This window comes from Oreochromis aureus, linkage group 5, assembly GCF_013358895.1.
Source record: "Oreochromis aureus strain Israel breed Guangdong linkage group 5, ZZ_aureus, whole genome shotgun sequence".
NCBI lineage: Eukaryota > Metazoa > Chordata > Actinopteri > Cichliformes > Cichlidae > Oreochromis > Oreochromis aureus.
Genome location: NC_052946.1, coordinates 40,563,973 through 40,576,617, shown reverse-complemented (window position 1 = coordinate 40,576,617; position 12,645 = coordinate 40,563,973). Strand labels below are relative to the sequence as shown.

Sequence of the window (12,645 nt, the reverse complement as noted above, 5' to 3'; positions counted from 1 at the left end):
ATAAATGATTTTAGGGAGCAGTGTGTGCTGATGCCTGCGCCACTCTTTGAACCCTCCTGTTAAAAGACCGATCTGTGTTCCATACCCTGAGATGAGGACAGCTCTTGAGCATCTTAAAGCCCCTTTAGGCTCCACCTTCAGGCCTTTGAGAGTCTGCTGTGTGGGGGTGTTTGGAGTTCATTAAAGTGGACTATGCCGGGTTAGCTGTGTCACTCGGCTGCCCGGACAGGCTTTGACAGCTGATGCGTTCACACCGATAGAATTTTTGCTTTTGTGTCATTCGGCACATTATCCTGATGGATCCGCTGAGCGTTTCCGTAACGATGAGCTCGCTGGTATCTCTTTATTTATTCATAAAGCCTCGTTTTGCTGAGCAGGCATGCTGTGTTGCGGCACAATCAGTCTTCACAATCATATTGTCTCCTACACTCGAGCAGTAAATGAATGGGACCTCGATGGTTATAGTTCGGGGGGAAGTTTTGAGATTTCTCAAGTGTGTCTGAGATTAAAACTGGAGTCTTTGTAGAAGCGTTCGCTCGACAAAGACAAAAGAATAAAATGGGGTCAGATGGTAATTAAGACAATTAAAAAATAAGAAGTAATAAAAGGAGCATTCAGAGCGGCGGGACATACGTGAAATAATAAAAGCAAGTTTCCTCACAACAGAATACAAAATAACAGAACAAAAGCTTTTAAAGCAGCGTCAGTGCGCGCTTAATGAATTTAAGGTATCGCTCTCTGAATTATTTATTCTGAATAAAGATTTGTCCTCGGATGACCTTTTCTGGTTTAATGAAGGCTAAATAATTAAATAAATGTGAGGTTTTTTACCCTCAGGGCTGCTTTTATCTGACCTAGTGAATATTATTCACTAGATTAAAAACAGGCTTTTCTTCCGGAACAATGCATCCCAGGAAAAAAAAGAAAAAGTCAAGACGCGTCTGACTCCCTGACCTGCTAACGTGTGTGTCTGTGCGTTTACCTGTGTGGGTGTTATGAGTGCGATTCTCAGGGCCGTGAACCTGAAAGATGACCCACTCAGTGTGTGTGTGTGTGCGTGTGTGTGTGTGTGTGTGTGTGTGTGTGTGTGTGACTCACTGAGTGCTTTGAACCTGTATTAAGGTCTCATGATTTTTTTATGTGCTGTAATTCCGCTCGTGGAAGAGATTTCTTTGGAGCTGTGACATCAAACATGAACGTTTGCTTTTAAAATCCTAAAAATCATCAACAACATCGACTCCATGCGATCATATGTCAAACCTGATGATGTTAATTCTACCAAATCTGATTTAAACATTTCTCATAGGAGATTTAGTGCAGAGCCCCAAACCTTTTTGATATTGTACAGTAATATGTAAAAGTTTTGAGCCCCTCAGACTGGCTTTAGATCTTTTAAAGTGCTCTTGAGCAACAGCTCTCCAGCTTTCAAAGTCCTTATTTGGGCATCGGCTGCTTTTTCACATTTTTTCAGTCTGATCCTCATGTCTGACCGTTTTCAGACTACTGATCCATGAATCGTTTTAGCATAAAAAACTCCAGGGATGAACCCCAGTTGTGTGTTGTGTTTGCTCTTGGCAGCCTGTCACATCATTTGTTCCCATTTGTTAGGTGAATTAATAAGGGATGCCGATGACATCACAGTTTGACAGACAGGAAAAGGTTCCTTTTGTGTTTTTCTGCATCAACAAAGCGATGTTAGCTGAAAGCTTCAGGTTAGCTTCAGGTGATGCTGGATTACTTGGCTTGTTACTGTTTCAGACGACCATGTGTCTGTCATCTACATGCTAACATGTCTTGATTTACTTTGGTCCATTTGTGCCTCAGTCTGATATTTATCATGCTGATCCATTTCCTGTTTGAGTTTCGATGATCTGCAGGTGAAGTTATTATTTTTCTGTCTAAACTTAATTCATAACTAGTCCCTTACAGAAGGATAATGCAGGCAACTTTAGTCTTTGCAGTCGTTGTATTGGTTGTCTCAGGGTACTTCATAGATAAAAGGTAGAGAACCTACAGTTTTAGTGAGAGACCCCAAATAAGCAGATGAGCCGACATGAGTGACATTTGTGGACACGGGGAGGAAGAACTCCCTTTTAACAGGAAGAGACCAGCAGGACCAGGATCAGGCCAGCAGCCATCTGCTGTGACCTCTGTGAGAGGAGAGGAAAGAGAAAGAAGAGTCGAACAGTAACAGCGAGGCTGACTGAATCACTCGTCTGTGAATACACAGGGTACAATCACAGCAGAGTGTTTGGTCTGCACAAAGACTTTTTTATGTTACATGCCATTCTGCATCTGGGGTGAGATGATGTTCGGGGTTAATCCTGGCACCTCTAGCACAGAATAGAACCCAGGTGGAAATGATAAATCAATCACTTGACATTCATTGTCCTTCTTGAGTTAGCTGATAATGCAAAGCCTGATTTTGAAGTGCCTTCAGCAATGTTTGAATATAAAACAGACTAAAAAGCATTTTAACTGGGATTGAAATGAGTCTCTGGTTTGATCCCCGGATGTCTGTTACTATTTACTGCATGTCGTTTCCCTGGTTTCAGTCTACTTCTCAGTATTATGCTATAGTTTAATACATAAATATGTAATCACAGTCTTATTTGTTATATAAAAATTCGCTGACATTTAACAAGCGAATAGATGACATTTGACAGTTATGAGTCGCCTGAACTCTGACGCTGTATCGTAAAAGATTCACACTGCTCTGTGCAACACTTCATCGTGTTAAGAAATCCAAAGCTCGACAGACCTGCTGCAGGAGGAGGGATCAAGGTCGGGCGAGCATGTTATGTGCATGAACGCACGCACATCTGAGCACATCTGTAAAAATATCTGTCACTGACGATGCCAGCGCTGGGACAGAAACACAAAGCTGCAGAAACAACATGGAAACTGCAGAAACACTAACCTAGAACCAAGATTACACATCTGCTGCAGAGTCGACTGACTGCACGCACACACATGCAGAAACACACACACTCAGAAACACACATCTTTGTGGGGACATCTAATTGATATAACCCTAACCCTCAGCCTAAACCTAACCCTGACACTAAAACCACATTTTGAGTCTGAAAAATGCCTTTAGACTCATAGGGAAATGGATTTTGTCCCCATAAGAGCTGTTGGTCCCCACAAACATAGTAAACTTCCAATGTTTGGTCCCCACAAAGATATGTAAACATGGACACACACACACAGATCCCAGGGGTTAAAGATCCACAGACATATGCCAATAAATTAGGTGTATTTTCAAATTTCATATCCAAGATGCAATTTAAGAAGTTCTGCTGAGACACAAATGGATTTACAGTCGGCAGCTTGACTCTGGTAACTACAGCGAGCATTTCAACGCGCTGATGTCTCTGCAGTGAGCGCTGAGAGACGGTATCACCTCTGAAATATGGAATTAAATGCAGTATAAAATCCCGATCACTGTTACGCGGTGCTGCTTGTTCCTGCTGACAGTTGCCATCGCACTGGCTGGCTTCTCATTGATAGCACTCACAATAGCGATGATGATGGTGACAATGATTATGATGATGAAGAGCGTTTATATTCATGATGTGGCAGCACTTGTAATAATGATCAGGAAGACAACAAAACCAAACAAACTGTTTGTTTTCATGTCGTTTCCAGCAGAGCGACGATGCTCCGAACCTCCCGAGCCGCTGCGATACGATCAGACAAATGTGTGTCATCTGCAGTAAGAGACACACACACGTGTTGAAAAGGACACTTTGGTTTTAAGATTGAATCTACTGCAAATTGTTCCGTGTAATTCATTTCACGATGATGATTGTAGAGGTGGCGTTGATGGCGAGGACGGTAATCATGATGAGCCGACTGTGACAGTGATTATGATGAAGACGGCAATAGTGGGAACGACGGTGGAACGTAAGAACATGAAAGGGGAGAGCTGCAGAACAGAGTAGTGATAGCTGCTGAACGACGATGAACACAGAGGAATAAAGCAGCTCATTTCTCCTCCACAGTGCGCGTACAAACACTTTTTTAGGCCCGTGGTAGTGAAGAACATTACGCCTGAAACTAATCTGGCATGAAGAAGACTTCAAAGACAAAATACCAAATGCATTGTGGAAGGTTTAGTTTGCTCATCAGCACGAGATACGTAGCAGCCATCAGCACTTTGTGACAGCGTGATGTGGAGTGAGTCTGCTGGACTCCAGGTTACTTTAAAAAGGTTTGTAGAGAGGATTAAGATGAGTCCTCGTCAGAGTTTGTTTGAATGTGAAAGAGTACAACAGATGATGATTTGAGTTGGATTTGAAAACTTTGAATACTTATGGGAAAGTCAGCCAGCCCACACTCATGATACCCACGGCTCTGTCCTGAATAACCAGGCCCCATCTTCTCTTAATGACCTTGTAGTACCATATCACCCTAGTAGAGCACTTCGCTCTCACACTGCAGGCTTACTCTCCTGTTTCTCGTCATCCTCAAATCAATTCAATTCAATTTTATTTATACAACACCAAATCACAACAACAGTCGCCTCAAGGCGCTTTATATTGTAAGGTCGACCCTACAATAATACATACAGAGAAAAACCCAACAATCATATGACCCCCTATGAGCGAGCACTTTGGTGACAGTGGGAAGGAAAAACTCCCTTTTAACAGGAAGAAACCTCCGGCAGAACCAGGCTCAGGGAGGGGCGGGGCCATCTGCTGTGATTGGTTGGGGTGAGAGAAGGAAGACGGGATAAAGACATGCTGTGGAAGAGAGACAGAGATTAATAACAGGTACGATTCAGTGCAGAGAGGTGCTGAGGTGCAGTGCTGAGCCTGGTTCTGCTGGAGGGTCCTTCCTGTTATAAAAGTGAGTTCTTCCCCCCTGCTGTCACCAAATGCTGCTCACAGGGACTGTCTGAATGCTCAGGTCTGACAGAAATATAGAGTTATGGTGCTTGTCTTCAGCTTCAATCAAGTACTATATAATCACTGTACCCTTAATGATGAGTTTTGACACGTCGGCACATCTCATTAAAGATGCGGTTTGATGACCATTAGAATCGTTTCCTGCTTTTTTCAAAGGTAGCTGTATAGGCAGAGATCACCAACACTAACTTGTGATGCACACCCAGTTGCAGGCCTGAAATACAAGGGTTACCCCCAGTAGGCTTCCAAGGGGGAAAGAGTTAAATGATAGGAGAGCAGTATTTCCATAACCACCTGTCCAGACGACCATTAATTATTCCTCCAAAGATCCAAGTGCCTGTAGCAGAAGTAATGATGCAAAAAGATGTACTGTATCTGGAAGTTCATCTAAATCACTGTGATTTGTATCTGAAATCTTCAAAAGTTGCAGCCTTTTTAGTGCCAGATTCCCTCTTTGTATTTCAACAAAGGGCGTCCCTGCTGAGCTGCAGAGATACGACTAATCTGAAAGGCTGAATCCTCAAATTATTCAGTGTTATTAGATTGTGACAAAGAAAAAGGATCGTAGACTTTGTCCCCATCTGTCTGTCTGTCTGTCTGCGCCGAGGCTTATTCTGTTTGGGGTTTGAGGGTGGTGGTCATCAAATCAGCTGAGATCGCCTCATCAGCATCAAAAACTGGATGGTTGGAGGCATCAGATGACAATGGGTGGTCAGCTTTGTTTCCTCAGTTTTTCTTCTAAATATAAACATTATTGAATCATTTATAAACAAAAAATATGTTTTATACATTTAAAAGTTGCTGATATCTGCAGGTCAAAGAGACGCAGTGATTCTACGTTGGTCCTTTTTAATCTGAGACTGGTTTAATCTCAGATTAAACTGGTTCCAGTTTGGTCCACTCCTCTAACTTTTAATTCTTACCTTTAAATAAAGTCATGACTACATTTCACAAACAGTTAGTGCTGAGGCGTAATGTATTTGCAGGATTCTCAGAGAGTCGTTTAACACCTGGACTGAAACAATCCCACCTGGCACGCAATAAAAAAAGATTTGTAATCAGTTTCTCGGGTAGTAAAACTTCCAGATAAACAAAGACGACTGCAGGAAGTGACATTTTTAACAATTTATGGCAGACACAACACAAAATGTTATACAAAATTTGTAAACTATGTTCTCGGCCTGGAGAGTAAAGTAAGTGTTCTTATCAGATGCCTCGTGTGTCTTTCCGTTATGTGTCACTTTAGAGTCTGCATCCGGAGGCTGGACGAGCATCGTTTGAAGGAGATGTTGGTTTGCATCTCGTTAAAACCTTCTGTCTCCAGCTTTAAGCGTGCTGCAGACACGGACAGTTTTTCATTCCTTCTTTGCAGTTCGATGCCTCCGTGTGGACATTTGCAGGCACGCGGATGTTTGCTCTGTGATCACCGATGATGAGGAAATTTCTGTTACTCAGACCCAAAAAGTCTCACAGACATGAAATCAAGGCCTCGCTGTCAGCGATGACATCATGGCTCCGACACCGAAGGACAGCTTGTATTTAAATATGTAAACCAGCAGCTTTGACGCCCATGCATTTACATGCATTTGTAAGTTATTTATGAGGGTTATTTTAATGTAATCTACATCATAGAGGCAGAGGTAAGTTGTATTATTTATTACTTATTAAATGAATAATTTCACTTGCAGCCTTTGGAGCAGTGTGAGGTGAAACACCTTCCTTTCACTGTGATTTTCACACGTCGACCTTCAGACTTCAGTTTGTTTCAGCATTTCTGAGTTTCTTTGGTCATTTTTGGTAATTGCTCCTTTTTTAATCTGTGAAAAAAACGTCTAAAACCTTCTTCACACGTTCCGTCGCCATCTTTTCATCTGTTCATCGCCCATCCGTCTGCCTCCCACTCTTCCCCCTCTGACTGGGGATTTGAGTTTGGCCTTGAGCAGTAATTTAGATTCCCATAGGGCCGTGCGGCATTAGGAGCGTCTTTGAAACAACTCCCCAACCAACCCCCACCCCCTTCCACACATCTTTGAAAGCCGTTATCCTCACACCGAGCGCCGCTATGGAGCCACTGTGGCCTTGATGTGGTGACCAACCTTGACTCTTTGATTTAATACGTCGCTGGTTGATCACAGACAGAAGCACGCAGTCTATTAACGCACCCATGCACGCACGCTCGCCCCCATCCACCGTCCTCGTACACACCTATACGCCAAAGTAACAGCGTACACACACACACAATGACATGCATGCACACACTTCAAAGAGAATTAGGTTCAACAGACTTAACACTTAACAGCTTCAAAGGAGGAGAGGATGATGTTTTGCATGAGACAAACTTTTATTGAACTTCATAGTTTGATGTCTGCTCTTTAATTTCTCCTCCCTCTTGAAGATGTGAGGAGACGGGCTATGAAAGAGGCTCAATTCCACCTATGGATGCTTTCAGCGCTCCCAGGTAATAACAGAATCAACGTTTGCCAAGAAAAGGAAAGTGGTTATAGTTACAACTATATGTTAGGATGCTGTTATATTACGTATTATAAACGATGTATTATATATCTGCCTGCCTCGTTCTTGGTTAAAGTAGGTTTCATCCTGTGACATCACCCTGACTGTACATACAAGAAAAAAGCAAAATGGACATTTTTGGAAAAAGATGGTTTTTGTTTGTTTTTCAATACTTGGGATAATTTAAAGCCCAGGTTTAGATTTAGATTTTAGTTTAGAGACCAAAATTATAACATAAATGTTACAAGCATAGGTTTCAATTCTAGGCCAAGTCTCCTTTTTGTCAGATGAAAAAGGAAAGGAAATGTGAGGGTTAGAATTAGTGACCAAACATTTAACAGCAGGACTGGTTTAAGTTCGAGTTAGGGACGAGCTAAAAGGCCTTTTTTAGACCATGTGACCTTAACTTATCTGCCATTTTGGATCTGTGACAGTGGTGACGATATAGGATCAAGTGCCGAAAGGTTCAGTCACACAGAAATGCTAACATGCCAACATGTTAGCATTTCTGGTTGCTAACATGTTGGACAAAGTTTGAGTAGATGTGACTGACTCGTCTACAAACTGTGAAGAGTGTGACACAAACAGGAAATGGAGACTGTTGTAAGACTGAGGCGCAGCTTTTATTTTGAAGGTGAACCTTCTCTATATCCAGTTTTGTAATAAGCTGGTAATAGCTCAGTAATACGGTGGTAACAAGGATGAATAACATAAAACAAGTTATTACCACTTAGTTTAATAATATGCAAGTAAAAATATGTGTGTTAATAACTCATTTCAATTTACTTCAATTTGTACAGCACCAAATCACAACAACAGTCACTTCAAGGTGCTTTATACTGTAGACCCTACAATAATACGTACAACTCATGTTATTAACATAGAATAAATAAGATTAAACTTGAAATTAAACTTTACAAAGAAGACTGCTGATAGGATTATTTTCAGCTTCATAATAAGGTAATAGTAGCTTAATTGACTAATATCACATGATTATTATGAGGTTATTACCACTAAAGTGTTACCATTTGACAGCTAATGAGTCACCATATTGTCAGCAGTGTTCTGCACTGTTACTGACTGGTTTGTTTTTTATGTTTGTATCCACAATATTCATCCCAGTTTCTAGTTTGTTATTAGTCAGTTACATAAAATACTTAGTCGATACACAAACGTTAAATATTACTTCTGTAATTAAGTGATCATAACTTACTATTTCTATATATTTGCTTTCTTTTTTCCACTGTTTTACTCCACCGTTACAGCTGTGATAAAGCTGCCCTGCTCTCAGAGTCATGTGACATTGACTCAGGTAAAGTAAAGAGCAGGTGAGTCGCAGGCATCTCACTATTTTCTAACCTGGATTGTGAAACGAATGTTTCATGCAGCTCTGGGAGATTTTGTAGATTTCATGATATCTCGTGAAAAGTGCAAAATCTGAATTTAGAAGAAACCTCTTTGTGTTTTCCTTGGAGATGTTTTTTAAATCAATAAGCTATATTGCATCACATTTGTAAGTCAGTTGATTTCTAATGAGAGTCAATTTGGAACAAAGCTGCAAGAAAATCAAATGAGAAGAAAGTGAAGCTGGTCCTGAGCAGACAGGAATAATAACTTTAATGGTAATGAGATTTAGTGTAGGACTCTCTCTCAATAATATATCTTTGTGAAGCACCTGGAAATATGTTGAGAGCAGTTCACAGGAGCATTAAAATGTAACAGGAGAAGTCATTATAACAATTTATTAGAACAAATCCATTATAAATCCCCATCATTCCCAGCAGACGGCCTGAGGGGTTCAGAGGAGAGCGGAGCTGACGCGACAGATGCACGCTGCAGGATCGAGCTGCAGATGTTGGATTTTCACATTAAATTTTGTAATTTGAAGTCAAATTTATTGCAACATTATAAACAGAAGCATAAATAGCAAAGCGACTGAGGTACGCTGCAAGAAGGGCCGGGCCCTCAGACACCGAGATGTTTCTAACAAGCAGCCACTCTCAGGGTGACTCACTTTCCTCGCTCTGCACGCTCTCTGAGTTTCGTGATTTCGTATTGATCGGCCGCAGGAAAAGGAGTCAGCTCCTTGAGGACTTCTTGAATCCAGGGGGGGTTGAACTCTGTCGTCCTGACTAAAGAACGGCCTCCCCGCTCATTGTTGTACCGCTGACATCGCCGGGTCTTTCTAAACGGGAGTTGGTGGGCTTTCTTAGAGGAAGATCTCAAAACGAGAGGCTGACTGTGAATGAGTGAGTGATGAAAGTATTCAACCACCAACATTTAAAGAAAGTCTTTGCAAAAATGATCAGAGTGCATGATGCCAATACACAACAAGGACGTGCAGAACAGTAACACAAGTCATTTTATTAGGATTACATTTTTCCTCTCTTAGCTTAAAACATCCACCAGGTCTCCAGTGATTAATTTAGGGTTAGACTCACATTCTTTATAAGATTTTCCATATGAAAGAGTCAATATGAGACTGAACCTAAAAAAACACCTGTCATGTCCTGATGCATGCTCAGAGGCTTATTCCTCTTAAACTATGACACGTGTCACTCAGTGTTTATCATAATTCTGTTAAAAAGCAGCGTGTGATGCTGAGATGACGTCTGCAGCCATGCGACGGTCACATTTAACACACTGGACACTGCATGAAATTCATTTAGAGGTTCAGGTTATTGGATGTTTGCAGGCAGGACAAGAATTGTCAAGGCACTCCTGCGATTGGACGTGGATGTGAAGACTTCCTGTAGCCCAAGGAGCTGCACAATAAGCATCAGAAACAATTACATGGCTTGTTTTAAATGCAGTGAAAAACTTTCACAATGCTAAAGTTCTGACCTCATACGTCCAGAAACAACTGTTTGGAGTGATTATCCGGCGGTGACACCTTCTGCCAACGGGAAGGGGGAAGAGTTTTGCCTCGAGTGAGTAAATCTTTCCATTTGTGGCCTTTAAGTCAGCGGACATCCTGAAAGAGTTAATCTGTGTCATGTGTTGCTCTGTGCAGAGCTGACAGGATTAGTAGGAAGTAAACACGATGAGAAAGCATGAAAGCAGCTCTTTCCATCAGCTTCTCATCTTTGAAGGGGAAATAAGGAGTTAACGGGGTATGAGGGGAATTCATCTTTTTGAGCAGTCACATTTTGCTGAATTATTTAGATGAAGGCTGATCGTAAATCACCTATAAAATACTTTAATTAATTACACATTTAGATATTATCACTTTTAATCTTTGACGCTAACTTCATGGAGACACTTCATGCTTGTAACGTTACAGCTGAAACAAACGAAGCTATGAGGTCGTCTCTATTATTATTTCTCATTTTTGGTTTTGCTTCACTTGATCGTTTCAGATTTTCAGCACAGGTTTTATTTTTCAGGTCACTTAAACATTGCTTATCAGATGCTGTGTGGTTACTTTTCTATGTTTTTTATTCTATTACAAAACATGCTGTGAGTTGGAGTTACTGATGATTCCTGAGATCATCCTCAAATCTCACTCACTAAATCTGGAGCTCAGACTCTGTTCGTAGGTCTGTGAGCACCGTAACCTCACAGCAGTCGTATTATTGGTCAGATAAATTCATTCAAAATGTTCCGATAGCCTCCAACAGCACAAACACGGCTCAGGGGTCCACTCTCAAAGTGACCATGCCAGTAAGAATGCAAACTTTAAGCCTTAATGAAATTTCAAAAGGTGAATTCTAAAAAGCCAAAATCTAACGTCAGTTCCTCTAACGTGCAGCAGAGGCTCCAGCAGTGAGTCTCTTGTTAACTTTACAGCAGAAATAAACATGTTTACACCTTCTTCCAAAATGTATTTCATTTAAATGAAAATGCATTATTAGGGTGTGTCTGCATTTATTGGCAGGTGTGCTCAGGTGCTCACAGTTGCTAGCTGCCTGCTACACTTTACTGAACTGGACCTTTGGACCGTGTTTTTGCTGTTCGAGCCTTTTTAATGACATTAACTGACCAATAATATGGCTGCTGTGAGGTTACTGTACAAGCAGACGGCCCAGTGAGTCTGTGCTCCAGTTTTACTGAGTAAAATTCTAGGATTTTATTTGTACATACGTCTGTCTGTGGACCCAAACTATCTAAGCAGTGTGCTAATGGAGCTAGCATTAGCTAGCGTCCAAACCTGGTCACTCCTGGTTCTAAAAAGCACCAACATAGCTGCATCCAAAGCAGAAATGTCAAGGCTTCAACATGCTGAGTCCAGAAACCAGTTGGTGACATCACTGTGGCTATATCCATCTTTTATTTACAGTCTGTGATCAAGCTGCAGCACAGGAGGATTTGAATGACTCAGAATCTGGTCGGTCAAAGACAGACCAGCCGTCCACCAGTCAGCTGAAAGTTGCCTTATTCTGGGCACTGACTGATTTATTGGTAGACTTCTAAAAAACTATCCTCACTCTTCTTTGGTGACTAACTCACCTGCTTAAATAAAGATTCAAATGGGACATTTTTCACATTCACTCATAGACTCATCTGGATTTTTTTGCAGCATTTGACTTTTAAAAACGACCCACTAACACCATGCAGGTCAAAGCAAACACACAAAACACCAACAAATACCATAAATTATTTACCGGCTTATTTCGATAAGTGTGTGCTGAGAGCAGCGTCTTTTAATTGCTTCCTGTCGTCGCTGATGCAGCAGAAAGCAAAGCCGAGCACGGCGTGTAAAGAGTGGGATTTTACTGTCCTACATCTGTAAGTCTCACAGAGCGTGGGATCTCTATTTTTATTCATTTGTTGCTCTCAGCCAAGCACCTCATAGTGGATGTGCATACTTAAAGAGTGTCATTCATTCTGGCGAGGGCCACCGCTCCCACTAAGCCTCATTTCCCCCTCGAGCTGGCGAGTGCTTTTCTTTCAAGCGTGATCGACAGTCGCCTCACCGGCTGAAGTAATGCAGAAGTGGACTCTCGAAACAGACTAAGGGAAGAATAAAAACCGATGAATACATTGGAGCAGATTTAATTCCCGCTGCTTTACATCACTCTCTGCTTTCAGCTGTGCTCGGCTGACTGACAGGGAGGTGGTTCGCGCAGGGATTTGATTCACCTGGCTCCTGTAATTTGTGGGTAAATAGTTTAAATCCCTGCGGTGTGACCGCTTTGGGAGCTGAGTGATAAAGTTAGGAAACACATCCAGAGCCTGCTTCATTCAGACAAAGGGGAGCTCCACTTTGAAGTGTTTGGAC

General features: G+C 41.6%; 1 long non-coding RNA gene across 1 annotated transcript; it reads right to left on the bottom strand.

Annotated features, from left to right (window-relative positions):
- Nucleotides 1-10,043: 10,043 nt before the first annotated feature.
- LOC120440166 lies at nucleotides 10,044-12,082 on the bottom strand. The gene is made up of 3 exons (XR_005613034.1): nucleotides 12,029-12,082; nucleotides 10,269-10,398; nucleotides 10,044-10,189 (listed from the first exon to the last, which is right to left on the bottom strand). It is a non-coding gene; the product is annotated as an uncharacterized LOC120440166 (long non-coding RNA).
- Between the last annotated feature and the right edge of the window lie 563 nt (nucleotides 12,083-12,645).